We start from the raw sequence: 16,961 nt of genomic DNA, 5'->3' as shown, positions 1-16,961 counted from the left end.
GTCTTCAACGTCTTTTAACTTCTCATTATCCGTACAAGTTTCCTGGGAAAGGCCTACTCTTTTCCCACTCATTCATTATTCAACAAACGTGTATTCAGCACATACTCGGAAGGAAATAAGGCTAAACACTGTCTTGAAAATGTGTTTCTGTAAATGTCACTTCCCCATCCCTCAAGGCCCCACCCAGCTTTTGAGAGAGCACTTCTTGAGAAAGCGTGAGCGAGGTCTAGATCCACTCTAAGCAAGCTCTCTTGTATCTACACTGCTGAGCTGGAGAGCATATAGGCCTCCTCTGAAATCCCGGGGCCGGAAACTCTCCTAAAGGAGATAGTGTGAATTCTGAAACTGACAGTGAAAACAGCTCCTATAGAGACAGCTCATTGTGGTTCGCAGAAAGCTTTCCTGTACCTTAACCGAATGAGAGGGAACTTGGGGTTTCGAGCTCAAAGCCATCACTCCGCCTTATTGGTCTCTGACGTTAGTCCTGAGGATAAAGATGCTCAAGGCCAGGCCCCTTGGTTCCTCAGCAGCACTACCATGACTGTGGACAGCTCAGCACATGGAATGTTTCCCCTAAAAAGTTAGCAGTTGCTCTCAATTGTAATATCTGGGCCCTGCCTCCCCAAATGATCAGGTCACATAAAGACAGCATTGAAATCTTGTTCACCTGCTCAGTTTTCCTAGTCAGCCGCTCCCCAGGAGGCGCTAGTGGTAAAAAAACAACAAAAACAAACTGCTTGCCGAAGCAGGAGACTTAAGAGTCGCAGGTTCAGTCCCTGCGTAGGGAAGACCCCTGGAGAAGGAAATGGCTACCCACTCCAGTGTTCTTGCCTGGAGAATCCCATCGACAGAAGAGCCTGGTGGGCTATGGTCCATATGGTAGCAAAGAGTTTGACGAGAACTGAAGTGACTTTGCACAGTCATCCAGTCACCTAGTATGGTCATCCATTCACAAAAGAAAACCTAAAGCAGCAAAAAACTAAAACAAAATTCAGAAGAGGATGGTTTTAGAGATCCAGTCTTGTTTCAGGTTTTGGGGCTGTGGATATTTCTGTGAGTGTTTTCTTGGACCCAAAATAAGCATTAAACAATGGAAAACATCCAAACTAGACCAGTACTCAAGTTCTGACCCTTGGGCTATTTATCAGCAGAACTCATGGGATCCACAATTATGGGACCCAGGCCCGAGCTGATCTTTAAGGGACAAATTGTGGCACATTCTCTTTTTAAGGGCTGTTTCAAATCTAAATATCTTTGTCAGTGATTTATGGTCTTCTGTGATTGTTTATTTAGTTTCCTACATCTTGTGGGGGGTGGGGAGGGAAGCTTTCAGGTTCAACCTGCAGTGAACAGCGGCTGGACATCTCTCCAGTGTCAGCCCAGCCTTTGGTTTCTGCCTTGACCCAAGAGTAAGGACCAGGAAAGGGGCATGTCCCAGGGTAGCAGGTCACCACCTGGAAATGCTACCCCCTGCCTTACAAGGAGGGTTTTTTGGGGGGATGGTGGTGGTAAAGAGGAATCAGCAAACCAGGCTGATTCAAACAGAATATCATTCTTCATGTTCAAGCATTTTGGGTTTGAGAAAACCCCGAACACTTTGAGCCCTGGGCACTTTTTCCATTAATTTTTTAAACTGATGTATATGTCAAGGGAAATTTAATATGTAGGTTTCTGATTCATTTACACTTAACTCATCAAAATATTGTTCTGTAAGAGGCATTTGGTGTCCAAGAAATCTTAAGAGCCTTTTTATAAGCTTTTAAACTTCTTTTAAACGTTAAGGAACAGAAGTTGCAGTCTCCCCAAAGTAAACAGGAGTGAATCCCTGGTGGTGGGGGAGGGACGTCAGGAGGGGGAGGAGGGTGGACAGTGGGCGCCAAGACACACTGACCTCAGCCCCCAGACACCAACACAGAGTCCAGTATTTTCCAGCCCCCTCCTGCTGCTCCTGCTGCTCAATGCCTCATCCACTATCAGGGAACAATCGGTGGGCCTACCTTTTAGGATTCTGAAGGCAAAGACAGGCTGTTTCAGGGGCCCTGCTGTTGGCAGAGAAATCTCCTAAGTGTTCTCCAGAGAAGCAGGGTATAGACTCCAAAATTTTACTTCCAGGCAAGACCCTTTTTTTCCCCCCTTCAAAGAAAGTGCTCATAATGTGTCCTTTCATTTCTAATTTTATGAAGGTCTCAATTGAACATGTAAAGAAAGTGGAAAAATTCTAAGTTGCCATGGATGTTTGGCATTTTTCCCACTCTACTAAAATCGACTTTCTCCCCCAAGCAAAATGGTCTCAGAGACTCCAATAAAAAAAGTGGGGAGGAGGACAGCAAAGCTGTCTGGAGTCAGAGTCTTCACGAAATACGTTTGTTCTTTAATTGTAGGAGTGTGAGCTACTTAGGTTTTCGCCCACTTTCGCCGGGCTTCCCTTGTTATTAATAAAAGGAGACTGTCTTGCATTTCAGAATGCCTGTGACTTTTGTAAACAGGCACTCACACGTTATATCTCATTTTACCAATTAATCTGCAAAGCAGTAGATGTCCCAGAATCTAGCATTTCTTGATTAGGTTGGTTTGTTTTATTTATTTATTTTTTTTTGTATTTCTAAAAAGAGGAGGAAACTCGGCAATAAATGATGTCATCAATGATAAAAAAATTTTTTGTTCTGTTTTTGGATTTTTAAAAATCCATAGTCTTGAGCAAATGCAGAAATATTCAGAAAAGGAGCCAAGGAAAAATATTAGACAGCAGTTCTCAGATTTATTTATTAAACGGAGGCTTTTTCCTTGGTGTAAGTTTCAAGTAATTTATATTAGCAGTATGATTTTTCTCCTGCCTCATTTTAAACAGATTCAGGCCTTCCTTCTAAAAACTGATATTTACTCTGATTGAAATACATTTTCTATTGTTATCTTACATTTCAGGTTCAGAGACCAGGATTTTTTTTTCACACTGTAGAAATTGGTGATAATACATCAGGTCAAGGGACTTTCCTGAAGGTCCAGTGATTAAGACTTCGCCTTCCAATGTAGGGGGTACAGGTTTGATCCCTGCTTGGGGAGCTAAGATACAACATGCTTCCAGGCCAAAAAACCAAAATATAAAACTGAAGCAATATTGTAACCAATTCAATAAAGACTTTAAAAACAGTCCACGCTAAAAAAAATCTAAAATAGAGTAGGACAAGAAGTAAGGGAAGTTGGAGGCTAAGGTGGGCAAGACTCTTGTCACAAGAGTTCAGGGGGAATGTTTTGCAAGTTCGATGCCTCACCTGTGGGTCGAAAGCCAGAATAGATGCTGCATGCTCATCCTTTGCAAGGACCTTTCCAACAGAGTTTCTTGAGACACATGTTTTTGTAACCTGGTCAAATGTTGCTGTCCTGCTGGCTTATTCGGTAAGGAATGCTGGACACTTCTGTGGTGTCTGGTGTAGATACAGAGATTTTCAAGGCACTGTATTTAGAAATCCTTCCAGGAGTCCCAAAAGGAAGATGAGAAACGTCTTTCTGAAAAACAGAGTAGACTTCTGGGTACTTTAAGATACTCATCTTTCACTTATTACTTTTTTTTTTTTTGAGTAAAATTTCAAACAGCATTATTATCGTGTTCCCAACTATAAGAAATGAAAATGTTAGTTGCTCAGTTGAGTCCGACTCTTTGTGACCCCGTGGACTGCAACCCACCAGGCTCCTCTGTCCATGGGATTCTCCAGGCAAGAATATTGGAGTGAGTAGCCATTCCCTTCTCCAGGGGATCTTCCCGAGCCAGGGATCCAACCTGGGTCTCCTGCATTGCAGGTGAATTCTTGACTGTCTAAGCCACCAGGGAAGCCATTCCACTGTTAAATTCTTTGTATTCTTTTAACTTTTCCCTTTTGATAAAAAACTAATATGACATATCTGTATAACTGCCTTTTTTTTTTTTTAAGAACTCTCTTTGAATGTTTAATTTTACAGCATTTTCCAAAGCATAGGTGTAGAGTGTGCCTCTTACTATCCCAAAATGTTGGTATTTTTTCCTCCAATATTGCTTCTGTGCTACTTGAATTATCGGTTGGCAAAGGAAATTCTTATCCAGGGAGAGTAAGGCTCTACTTCTTTGCAGCAAGTTTCTAAATTTTTTTATTTCTTGAAATTTCTGTAGAAACAGCTGATGTGAATACATGGACATGTATTGAATAGTTTCTTTCTGTTAGGTTTATGATCATTCCATTTGACTGTGACAGTTGCCCCATTTTGTAACTGAGAAACTTGTGTCTTGAGGAAGTCACCTGATAACAGATTTTTTTTTTTGACTGCACCATATGTGGGATGCAGGCTCTTAGTTCCCTAACCAGGGATCGAACCCGTGTTCCCTGCAGTGGAAGCGCAGGGTCTTAACCACTGGGCCACCAGGGAACTCCCATGATGCTGATACTGATTAGATAAATCAAAACGACTGCTTCGGTGCCACGTTACTTGAGAACGTTTTCTGGACAGTTTCCTTGTGGTGATGTTTGTGTTAATGAGCCAACATCACAACAGGGACCTCTGAATGGAGAAGATGTGACAGAGCTGGTTACATTTTCTTTGACATAATATTTTTTTTAAGTTCCTAGGAATAATTCTTTTTTTAAAAATTAGTTTATTTTCTATTTTTTAACTTTACAATATTGTATTTGTTTTGCCATACACTGACATGAATCCACCATGGGTGTACATGTGTTCCCCTTCCAGAACGCCCCTTCCACCTCCCTTCCCACCCCATCCCTCCGGGTCATCCCGGTGCACTAGCCCCGAGCACCCTGCATCATGCATCAAACCTGGACTGGCGATTCGCTTCACATATAATAACGTACATGCTTCCATGCCATTCTCCCATATCATCCCGCCCTCGCCCTCTCTCATAGAGTCCATAATACTGTACTATTTATCTGTGTCTCTTTTGATGTCTCGCATACAGGGTTATCTTTACCGATCTGACTAAATGCCATATATATGTGTTAGTATATTGTATTGGTGTTTTTCTTTCTGGCTTACTTCACTCTGTATAATAGGCTCCTCAGAAACATATTTGCTCATCTGAGTTATATGTAACTGTTTCTAGTGTTTATTATGGGTTTATTTGTCAACCCATGTAATGAATACTGACTAGTGGCTGGATAAGGCTAAAAATAGAAAGATTATACACCCAAATACTTGGCTTTGGTTGTATAATCTAGTAGGGGAATTATAGAGAGAAACAATTAGAAAACCATGTCAGAAGGTCAAATGCAGGTATTTTGCAAAACATTTAGCTTTATTGGATGACTTTCGACTTGGCCATGACTTCCTGTTTAGGAAACTAGTATCCTGCTTTACTAAGAGTACAGAAGCACCTTCATAACTTGTACAAACACCCTGGAATTAACATCTTTTCTGCTCTGTACACTTCACCTCAGGTAGATCTTTGGATTTGTCATAAAACATCAGATTAGTCTGATGCAAACTACGATTCCTAATTCTGGAAGTATGCCAATGATGCCAAAAGCCATGCTTCATTTTCAGTTCCCTATACTCTTAGTCACAAGGAAAGGAGAGAGGCAATTTCCAATTTATTTCTAATTGTAAAAGCTTTATTTGAATATTAAATAAATACTTTTCATTCCGCTTAGATCTACAGTCCTAAACTTCTTACAGCAGTGGTAGAAGCCCCTTCCCCAAACTGCCTTTTTCTTTATGGACCATTAAACCCACAAAAAACACTAATTAAATGATCATTAGCTTGAGGATGAATAATTATACTTAGATTTACATGTTGCCTTTTATGTTCAAATAGCTGCTTAGACATCAGCTAATTAATCTATGAATGAAGAATACTTCCAGTATTACTCTGTAATTAAGACAATCTCAGGGGGACAAGAGGATTGCCAATGGGGGAGTTAAACAGTTCTGCAAACTCTGTAGCATTTGCTTTTTCATTGCTCAGGTAGAATGGCCAGACCCAAGTTCAGCTGCCAACTCATCACTCTCATTTACAAATAAACTCGTTTTTGAAAGACCAAAGTTTTATAACTGATGAGGAACTGGAAATAAAAACAAACGAATAACGAACAGTATTGCCTTTAATCTGAGCCTTTTGGGTTACTTTTTAAATTTTTATTCCCCGTGAACAGTGAACTTGAGTCTGTTTCGTGAGATGTGGTAGACTGTATGTCCGCTCTTTTTCTTCACTAGCGTAGTCTTTTGTGGAAGCTATTGCAATGTGTGTGCATCTGTGTGCCTGCGTTTGTGTGTATATGGTCAGGTGGTACAAATTAATACTTTTTTCAGGACTTGATTTTCTGAGTGTTAAGGATTTGGTCCTAAATATAAGTTGAGAAACTGACAAACAGAATTTTGCAAGTGTTTTGGGGAAGCCAATGTCTGTAATCCAAAAAATTATTTTGTTCATTTATCGGATGTTGGAAATCTCTTTGGAGTAATGATGGATACAATAAAGTGAAATATGTCTTTATAAACTCCTGGCCAAATTGTAACAGAATGAGGATCATTAGCTGAAACAAAAGATAGTCCTCAGTGTTTTCATCTGTATATAGGGTTGGAGGTTATACTGTATTAAAATGTTCAACTCCTGTGACCAAATGGCCATGTACTTTCCCTGAAATAGTTTTCTCAGCTTCAAGGAATAGATGTAATAATAAGTGAATTCAAGTTTCTGGATTTGGTTGGTTTCAAGTGAGCTTGCGTTGAATGCTAACTTTTCTCCAATTCAGTAACTAGCTTGTATATGAAAATTAAACATTTGGGGAAAAGTTTTCTCTGTTAATTTTGGAACTTGTAGCCCAGCACTCATTTGTATTAACTTCCCTTCCCAGCCCTACGCCCCAACCCTTCACCTACTTGCAGTAAATTAAAGTGATGATGTGCTTTTAAATTACAGTTTTGTAACTGGGTGTCTTTGGGAGTAATAACTTAATTTTCTCACTGAACATGCAGTTTCCAACCTGTCAAGACAAGCGTGGATGTACCAAGCCACACAGGCTTTCTGATATGAGTCTGATACGAAATTTGGAAAGTTGAGGTTGTTAGAAGAACTAGAAAGCACAGATTGCACTCAGTTTGAACAAAGATAAACAGAAAACATGCTTTTTTATGAAATTAGAGATTAAATGAGTTGATGGAATCAAGCCTAGACATTCACATAAGCCAGAGTGGAAAATTATAGACTAAAATACATCTGATATCAAAGAGAGTGACTCTCTCCAAAAGCCTTCACTTTTTATTGGAACCAAGGATTTTTTTTTTTTTATAAGCTCAGCAGCTCCTAGGATTTTAAAAAGAAAAATAAAATCTTCCAAACAGTGTGGCTTTTATCCAACACTTTTGTGATTTTTTCAAATGACCAGATTTGAAACTCTAATCACCTCACACCTAGGGATTTTTTGTGTGTGTGTTTTAATTTGCGAGGCATATCCACAGACAAAATGACTCATGAAAAACAAAATCAGCCTAATCTCTCAGTTGGCCCTATTCCTCCATCAAACCGAGAAAGTCAGTTTTGCCTTGGGATTTCAGAGTGTCCCCAAGTAGCCTTTAAATTTATGCAGTGTTCATCTCACAGCTCTGATCACTGGTTTCTTTTGAAATGCACTTAAGCTCTCGCTTAAGTAAATTCATTCATGAACAATTATTTGGGAAATTGGAAAATCCTTTTCCATGTGGAACCTTTTTTCCTGGGCCTCCTCCTAACTTGAGATGACGACTCTTGGTTCACATAGCCCTCAGATCCTGCTCTGTAAGCTTGTTTTACAGAGGCAGGAGAGCCGTGGTAATGTAACCTTGAAATACACTTGGCAAGTGTATAGGAGCTAAGATAATGCCTTTGGAGGGCTACTCATGGCCACTGAAATGATCACCCACAGAAAGTCACTGCCGGCTAAGATCTCCCTTGATGGGGAAATAGATGGATTCCAGTGCACATTTTTTCTTAGGAAATCCAGTTTTGATTCTCTTGGAGCTGGTAATGCTAATGTCACTGTTCCTTTTCCTCAGAGGTAGAATGAAGTTAGTTAAGAAACAAAAGTCTATTCATTAACAATTCAGATTATGCCCTAAATACCTTGGAAGTCTAATAATAGAAGAAGAATAATAGCATCAACAGTCAAGAAACACAGTCTAGGAGACTTGTGTGCTGCGCTCAGTCATGTCCGACTCTTTGTGAGCGCATGGACCGTAGCCAACCAGGCTCCTCTGTCCATTGAATTCTTCAGGCAAGAATACTGGAGTGGGGTGCCATTTCCTTCTCCAGGGGATCTTCCTGATCCAGGGATCGAACCCACGTCTCCTTTGGCAGGCAGATTCTTTACCACTGAGCCACCAGGGAAGCCCTCTAATAAGGGGAGCAATAGCGCATTTCGCACCTTCGCTGACATGCTATAGCTTTGTCCCACAGGAAGAGGCTCTTTCTGCTGCTGCTGCTGCTGCTGCTGCTGCTGCTAAGTCACTTCAGTCGTGTCCGACTCCTAGCAACCCCATGGACTGCAGCCCACCAGTTCCTCCGTCCATGGGATTTTCCAGGCAAGAGCACTGGAGTGGGGTGCCATTGCCTTCTCCGGAGGCTCTTTCTAACTACTATCTTATAATGGTTTAAAAATCCCAACTAGATTAGTTCGCTGGTCTAGCAGTGACCTTGGGAATCCTCGGACTTTGGTTCCCTCACCTGCAAAATGGGACGGCTAGAGTCCTTGCCTCGCGTCAGGTGCCCAGCTGTCTGTCTTGCCTAGGCCTCCTCCCGTGTGAGTTCTGAAAGCCTTGGGTGTGAGATAGCACCTCTGTTCTGCACACACCACTACAGCTGTCACGCTGTTTCCGAGAAAGAGGTCAGAAAATGTGTGCAACATAAAGGGCCTGGCACCCAAAAGATTTATTTTAGCCAATGGATTGGAAGGGATCAAACTTTTACTGTTTTTCTCACATACATTTTTGGATGTGTTTTTGTAAAACGAGGGAAATACAACTTTCCATAACCAACCATCAGATTTGGTCAGAGTCTCCCTGCGGAGCGTGAGGAGCTCGTGTCCTCGCTGAGGTCACTGCAGGATAGAATGTGGGGTATGAACAGTGATATGAATGAGGGTGTTTTGTCAGTTTTGTTTCGTCTGTGCTGTGATGATGGAGCTTTCATCTCGGTTCAAGTCTTGTTTCCATGGACATTTTCAGCCCTAAGCCTCTTGGGTCCCCAAATTTTCAACTTTATACCTTTCCTTATCATCACAGCAGCCAGCACATACTCAGCACTTTCCATGTCACGAATGACCATTAAGCTCTTTTACATCTATTAACTCACTGAACCTAACAACAACTGAAGAAATAGCAACAGGAGCACCTGGACACACCTCTCCTGAAGCAACAAAATACAAAGAAACTGTATGGGAATAAAAATAACTGTGTACATGCACAGTTGGGACAAATTCTGTACAAAAGCTATAAAGAGACCAAAAATACACAAGTGCCACTTTAGAGAAACCTGGAGCAAAAACAGGGTATCATTCTTGCCTCCTGCATACAGCACCACCTAAGGGGGTAGGTGAACCACCTAAGCCACCCCTCCATCTGGCCAAAACATAAAAATGATAAAATAATTTTTAAAAATGCATCTGCTTCCAAATATTAGATAAATGTGCCTTCATTGTTCTTTCATCACTTTTATCTGCTCACCTGTGCTGCACACTCTGAAACTGCAAACATTTTGAGAGGTAACAGGACTACCCTGATTAAGTAGGTCCCCTCTGTAATCAAGGACATGAAGCCTTATTTCCCTGGAGTCATCCCCTTGGGGATGAAATGTAGATAGAGTATTGTCCTGACTCCTCAGGTCAGTGCTGCGTCTGCCTAGACCCCCCCTTGCCAATAGCATTGTTGCTATGAGACGCAAAACACAAAACGAGGCCTCAGGCATCACTGTCTCGCAGGACAAAAGCAAAACGAGTAGCTTTGAAGATGGGAAACAGATGATAAAATTTAGGTGAGGATCAAGTTACCATTTTGCAGCCTCTAACTGCAAGCTAGTTAGAATTCAGGCTTGTTTCTAAGAAGCTGAACAAACAACGATGTCCTTAAACCAGAAAATAAAAGGAGCACAGCATTGGAGCTTGGGTTTGCTTTGGATGAGAAGGCTCAGCAGAGGTGGTGTGGAGCACACAGTGCAAATTATTCACTATTCCTTGGTCCCTGTTTAGCGCACACACACACACACACACACACACTAGCTCTGATTAATGGACGGTATATATGCACAGTGACATCACCTTTGGAGCTCAGAGTGTTAGGAGCCTCACCAGGTGTGGCTAATTTATGTTTAGGTGTGGACAGGATGGTCATTAATGACAGGGCCAGGTTCGGTCTCCTACCTAAACTCAACACCTCTGCTGCCCCGCCCCTGGCAGCATGCCATGCCTGCAGAGCCTGCCTTTTCCTTGTTGGGCATGCAAGCCTTTCACTCATCAGAGGCCCAGAGTACTTTGGAAGCTTCAGATGTGTCAGTATCAGTCAACTAATGGAAGCCACGTGTTTGCAGAATGGAGAAGAAAAAACCTGGCATCTTAAGGATCCAGACACATCTCACTGTAAATGGGTCTAAAGCAGAGACTTTTTTGAGCCCTTTTCTCGGTAGATCTTTGGCCACCTTGCTGATTAACAATTGATAATGCTATTTCAAATAACCTTGCTCCAAAACAGAAATGGCCCTTTCTCCAAGGGCCAGGAAAGCAGCTGAGATTTATTGAGTACCTATTTTGTTGTTTAGTTGCTAAGTTGTGTCTGACTCTTTGCAACTCCATGGACTGCAGCACTCCAGGCTTCCCTGTCCTTCACTATATTGAGTCTGCTCAAACTCATATCCATTGGAGTCGGTGATGCCATCCAACCATCTCATCCTGTGTTTTCCCCTTCTCCTCCTGCCTTCAATCTTTCCCAGCATCAGGGTCTTTTCCAGTGAGTTGGCTCTTCGCATCAGGTGGCCAAAGTATTAGAGCTTCAGCTTCAACCTCAGTCCTTCCAATGAATATTCAATGAGTTCCTTTAGGATTGACTGATTTGATCTCCTTGCTGTCCAAGTAATCTCTGTGATCATCATTATAGTAAGAACTTGCAGAGGAGTACATATTAGGTCCCATGCAATTTCTTACTATAATGATGATCACACAGATTACATCCACTGCTACGAATTTAGTGCATATACCTAATAAGAGCTCTCTCTTCACTGATTTATTTAATCCTGACCCTAGGTGGGGAGGTAGGTGTTATCATCTTCATTTACGGAAAGGAAACACTTTCTCAGGAGAATTGAGTAGTATTTCTACTGGTGGAGAGAAAGTGAAGGGGAAGAATCAGTACAATTTGTATATGCTCCCTCATGGGACAGCAGATTGGAAAGATGGAGATCACGATGCTAGACTTCCCTGGTGGTCCAGTGGTGAAGAATCTGCCAGCCAGTGCAGGGGACAGGGGTTTGTCCCCTGGTCTGGGAAGATCCCACATGCCCAGGGCGGTTATGTCTGCACCCCGCAGCTACTGAAGCCCTCTCGCCCTGAGCCCATGCTCCGCAATAGGCCCGCGCAGTGAGAAGGCTGTGCACTCGAGGAAGCCATCTTGCAGCAAGGAAGACCCAGCACAGCCAAAAACAAGGAAATACATACAGAAATAAAATTTTTCAAAGAAATTATGATTCTAATTTTATAGCTAAGAGAGCTGAGATTTAGAGAACTGGAGTGAGTTTTCCAAGGACATGTGGCTGGTGAAATGTCAGTGGAGGGATCTTAGCACGGCATTTAAAATGGCCCGGTTGGTCTTCTGTGCTTTGCCACAGGGCAGTTTCTATGATGAGGAGGATTTGATGTCCTGATAGACAGATGAGACACACACTTCATGAACCCCTGTAACAGCATAGACATAAAGAGAAGGAAGGGCTTCCTGGGTGGTGTAGAGGTAAAGAACTGCCTGCCAACGCAGGAGATTCAGGAGATGCGGATTTGATGCCTAGGTTGGGAAGGACCCCCGCCCCCCCCACCTGAGAAAGAAATGGCAACCCACTCCAGTATTCTTGCCTGGAAAATTCCAAGGGCAGAGGAGCCTGGAAGGCTATACAAGTCCATGGGGTCACAAAGAGTTGATTGGAAATGAGCACAAACACTCAAAGAAAGGGAAGCAGTTTGGAAAGAATTCAGTTATTTCATGGAAATGTCAAATTATCCAAGCAGTCATTAGGGAAACAATCAGAAATCTTTTGGACTTACTATTATTTTACATTTTTTTTGTATCTTCAGCCGAAAAACAATGTCAAAATTTCAGTGGCTGAAAATAACAGAGGCGTGTGGTTTATTTGTACTGCACAGTCATCATAGGTCAGCCAGCAAGAACGGGTTCCTGGGGTGGAGTTGGGGGGGTTCTGGGCCACTTTGTCTTCACTCAGGGATACAGGCATAGGGCAGGCAGCAGGGCTGCTGTCCATTGGCTCTTAAAATTTATCTTCCACTTGAAGGTCTTTTTTTTCCCTTTGCTCACATGCCATTGGCCAAAGCAAATCTCATGACTGCAAGGAGGTTCAGTTCAGTTGCTCAGTCGTGTCAGACTCTTTGTGACCCCATGGACTGCAGCAGGCCAGGCCTCCCTGTCCATCACCAGCTCCCGGAGTTTACCCAAATTTATGTCCATTGAGTCGGTGATGCCATCCAACCATCTCATCCTCTCGTCCCCTTCTCCTCCCGCCTTCAATCTTTCCCAGCATCAGGGTCTTTTCAAATGAGTCAGCTCTTCACATCAGGTGGCCAAAGTATTGGAGTTTCAGCTTCAACATCAGTCCTTCCAATGAACATTCAGGGCTGACCTCATTTAGGATGGACTGGTTGGATCTCCTTGCAGTCCAAGGGACTCTCAAGAGTCTTCTCCACACCACAGTTCAAAAGCATCAGTTCTTCAGCCCTCGGCTCTCTTTATAGTCCAACTCTCACATCCATACATGACTACTGGAAAAACTATAGCCTTGACTAGATAGACCTTTGTTGGCAAAGTAACGTCTCTGCTTTTTAATATGCTGTCTAGGTTGGTCATAACTTTCCTTCCAAGGAGTAAGCGTCTTTTAATTTCATGGCTGCAATCACCATCTGCAGTCATTTTGGAGCCAAAAAAATAAAGGCAGCTACTGTTACCACTGTTTCTCCATCTGTTTGCCATGAAGTGATGGAACTGGATGCCATGATCTTTGTTTTCTGAATGTTGAGTTTTAAGCCAACTTTTTCACTCTCCTCTTCAACTTTCATCAAGAGGCTCTTTACTTCTGCTTCACTCTCTGCCATAAGGGTGGTGTCATCTGCATATCTGAGGTTATTGATATTTCTCCCGGCGATCTTGATTCCAGCTTGTGTTTCTTCCAGCCCAGCGTTTCTCATGATGTACTCTGCATATAAGTTAAATAAGCAGGGTGACAATATACAGCCTTGATGTACTCCTTTTCCTATTTGGAACCAGTCTGTTGTTCCATGTCCAGTTCTAACTGTTGCTTCCTGATCTGCATACAGGTTTCTCAAGAGACAGGTCAGATGGTCTGGTATTCCAATCTCTTTCAGAATTTTCCACAGTTTATTGTGATCCACACAGTCAAAGGCTTTGGCATAGTCAATAAAGCAGAAATAGATGTTTTTCTGGAACTCTCTTGCTTTTTCAGTGATCCAGTGGATGTTGGCAATTTGCTCTCTGGTTCCTCTGCCTTTTCTAAAACCAGCTTGAACATCTGGAAGTTCACAGTTCATGTATTGCTGAAGCCTGGCTTGGAGAATTTTGTGCATTACTTTACTAGCATGTGAGATGAGTGCAATTGTGCAATAGTTTGAGCATTCTTTGGCATTGCCTTTCTTTGGGATTGGAATGAAAACTGACCTTTCCAGTCCTGTGGCCACTGGTGAGTTTTCCAAATTTGCTGGCATATTGAGTGCAGCACTTTCACAGGATCATCTTTGAGGATATGAAATAACTCAACTGGAATTCCATCACCTCCACTAAGGCCCATTTGACTTCACATTCCAGGATGTCTGGCTCTAGGTGAGTGATCACACCATTCTGATTATCTGGGTCATGAAGATCTTTTTGTACAGTTCTTCTGTGTATTCTTGCCACCTCTTCTTAATATCTTCTGCTTCTGTTAGGTCCATACCATGTCTGTCCTTTATTGATCCCATCTTTGCATTAAATGTTCCCTTGGTATCTCTTAATTTTTCTGAGGAGATCTCTAGTCTTTCCCATTCTGTTGTTTTCCTCTATTTCTTTGCACTGATCGCTGAGGAAGGCTTTCTTATCTCTCCTTGCTATTCTTTGGAACTCTGCATTCAAATGGGAATATCTTTCCTTTTCTCCTTTGCTTTTGGCTTCTCTTCTTTTCACAGCTGTTTGTAAGGCCTCCTCAGACAGCCATTTTGCTTTTTTGCATGTCTTTTTCTTGCTCCCTGTCTCCTGTACAGTGTCAGCAAGGAGGTAAAGATTGACAATTCTACCATGTGTATGGAAGGAGAATACCCAGGGTACCACGAAACAAATAGCTTGGCAATCACAATTTTATAGACAGGCAGAGACGTGGAAGAGAGTAATCTTTTCAAGGATTGGGGACCCCAAAAGTCTTAATCCTTCCCAGAAGGGAAGGAGGAAAGGCTGGTAGCTCCTTCCTCAGTTTGGATAAATACAATAGTAAGATTCCACAATCCCCTTTTCTTTCCCTGGGATTCCTGCTTTTTTTTTTTTAATAATTTTGTTGTTGTTGTTGAAGTATAGATGATTTACGGTGGTGTGTTAACTTCTGTTCCACAGCAAAGTGATTCAGTTATACTTTTTTTTTTTTTTTCTTTAATTAGTCATGTCTGACTCTTTGTGACCCCATGGACTGTAGCTGGCCAGGATCCTCTGTCTATGGGGATTCTCCAGGCAAAAATCCTGGAGCGGTTTGTCATTTGCTTCTCCAGGGGATCTTCCAGACCCAGGAATTGGATTCGAGTCTCCTGTATTGCCAGGCAGATTCTTTACCAATGAGCTACAAGGGAAGCCCAGGAATCCACAATTATATGTGTAATCAGTTATACTACATATATTCTTTTTCATATTGTTTTCTGTTACATTTTATCAATATAAACTGTATATTTGCAATATATAAATATATTGTACAATATTCCCACAGAGTATTGAATAGAATATAATTCCTTTGCCCTACAGTAGGACCTTGTTGTTTACCCATTCTGTATCTTACATGGGTTGCCATTTCCTTCTCTAGGGGATCTTCCTGACCCAGGGATCAAACCCGGGTCTCCCACATCTGCAGGCAGATTCTTTCCCGCTGAGCCACCAGGGATGCCCAGATATTAAAGCCTGCATCTGCCACACCCAGCCTCCCCTGTGCTGCTTCTGCTTTTCTGCCCTCACCTCAGTCCTGGCTGATGAGGCTCTACCTTCTCTCTGGAGGGGACGGACTGATGACTTCTTCCAGAGAGCATCTCTAAGCTGCTTTCTTGGGCAGTTTCGTAAGCAATCTTGACATCTGAATTGTCTCCATGTCTGAATGGAGCTAAATGGTCTTGCATATGGCTGCAAGCAAGGCCTGCTGCTTTGCAGGGAGATTACCCTGGTGCCTGGCTTCCCGTTATTGAATCTCTTTCCCAGCCCTTCTTGTTGATCTTCTCTTTTCAGGTGAGTGTCTGAGTTATGGACAGTGAGATGAAGGTGAACACCTTGGGGACCAAGGGGTTCTAGCACATCCTGTTAAAAAGGCAGGTGAACCTTGGGAGTCATCTGTGGGAGTCATCTAGCCTGTGGGACTTCCTTCATATAAATAATTTTAAAAAGTAAATTGCCTTCCCGAGGAGCAACCCCCACTCCCCCGTAAGTCCACCCAACGCAGCCACCCTACCGTGCAGTCTGGCTCCCAGGACCTAAGGTCCCTCTGTCCCTTCGCTCTACGTCATTGGCTCTTACCAGCTTCATCCTTTTTGGAGATGAAAGGCTGTGTCTGAAAGGTCAGTTCTGATGATGCTGGCTGTTTAATTAAAGTCACCTGCATTGCTCATGTCATTATTGCAGTCATCTGAACGCCTGGTTTAGTGCTGATACACAGATCCCAAAGGAATAACTTTGACATTTCTGCAAAAATTGGTTGCAAACTGAGCTGCTTTCAAAAGTAAGGTCTCATTTAAAAAAATACTTCCTTCTTTTTCTTTTGTGGTTCATTAGCATCTTCTAAAAAAATTTTTTTTTCTCCCTCTTTCTGCTGGGAACTAGAGGTATTTCACCCTGGCTTGCCAAATGATTTCTATCTCAGTAGAAAAAAGGACTTGCTATTTCCTGAAAATCTACCACTGCTACCCTCCCCCCTCCTCTTTTTTTTTTAATACGTTTGTGCTGGGAATCAAAGTCAAGTAACTTGATAATGAGTTAATGGAAACAAATTAATTCTGTCTGCATTTAAGAGAGAGACAGCTTGGCCTCACAAAGTTATCTTATATACTTCTCTGGACTTGACACTCTCTGGGTGTAACACTGTTAGAAAGTTTAGGTATTTAGGGGACATAAACAAGGGTACACACCTTTCCCACTGGAGTAAGGTGATTATGTACGTGTAAATTATTCAGATAATTTTAGGGGAGTGGGTGGGAGAATTGTCATTGCAACACATCTGGCTAATTGCATCTAAATTATCATTTTGACCCTCCTGTTCTGTGGACAATTTGCATTAAATCCTAGGATACAGAAGGGGAATTTTAAAGAGTGTTTGTGTGACAGCTGCAAAAACAGTATTTTAATCATCCTAGGTCTCTCCTCTGGGGTGGAATTGTGTGTGGCAGTTGCAGAGGCGTCCTGACCTTCACCCCCACCTCCCCTGTGCTAAGCCCCTGTGCTCCCAAGGACAGAGCACACTCACTCGATAACCTTTCTGGACTTGGAGGAAGACTCCCAGTTTGAGTAAATATGCA

General features: G+C 42.4%; 1 long non-coding RNA gene across 10 annotated transcripts in view; it reads left to right on the top strand.

Annotated features, from left to right (window-relative positions):
* Nucleotides 1-16,961, top strand: part of LOC145543545 (uncharacterized) — a 448,599-nt gene that overhangs the window by 319 nt on the left and 431,319 nt on the right. The window lies entirely within an intron of this gene.

This window comes from Giraffa tippelskirchi, chromosome 3 (genome assembly GCF_054371585.1).
Source record: "Giraffa tippelskirchi isolate mGirTip1 chromosome 3, T2T-mGirTip1v1.2.pri, whole genome shotgun sequence".
NCBI classification, from domain to species: domain Eukaryota; kingdom Metazoa; phylum Chordata; class Mammalia; order Artiodactyla; family Giraffidae; genus Giraffa; species Giraffa tippelskirchi.
Note: the sequence above shows the minus strand (reverse complement) of the source record. Positions and strands in the feature narration are given on the sequence as shown.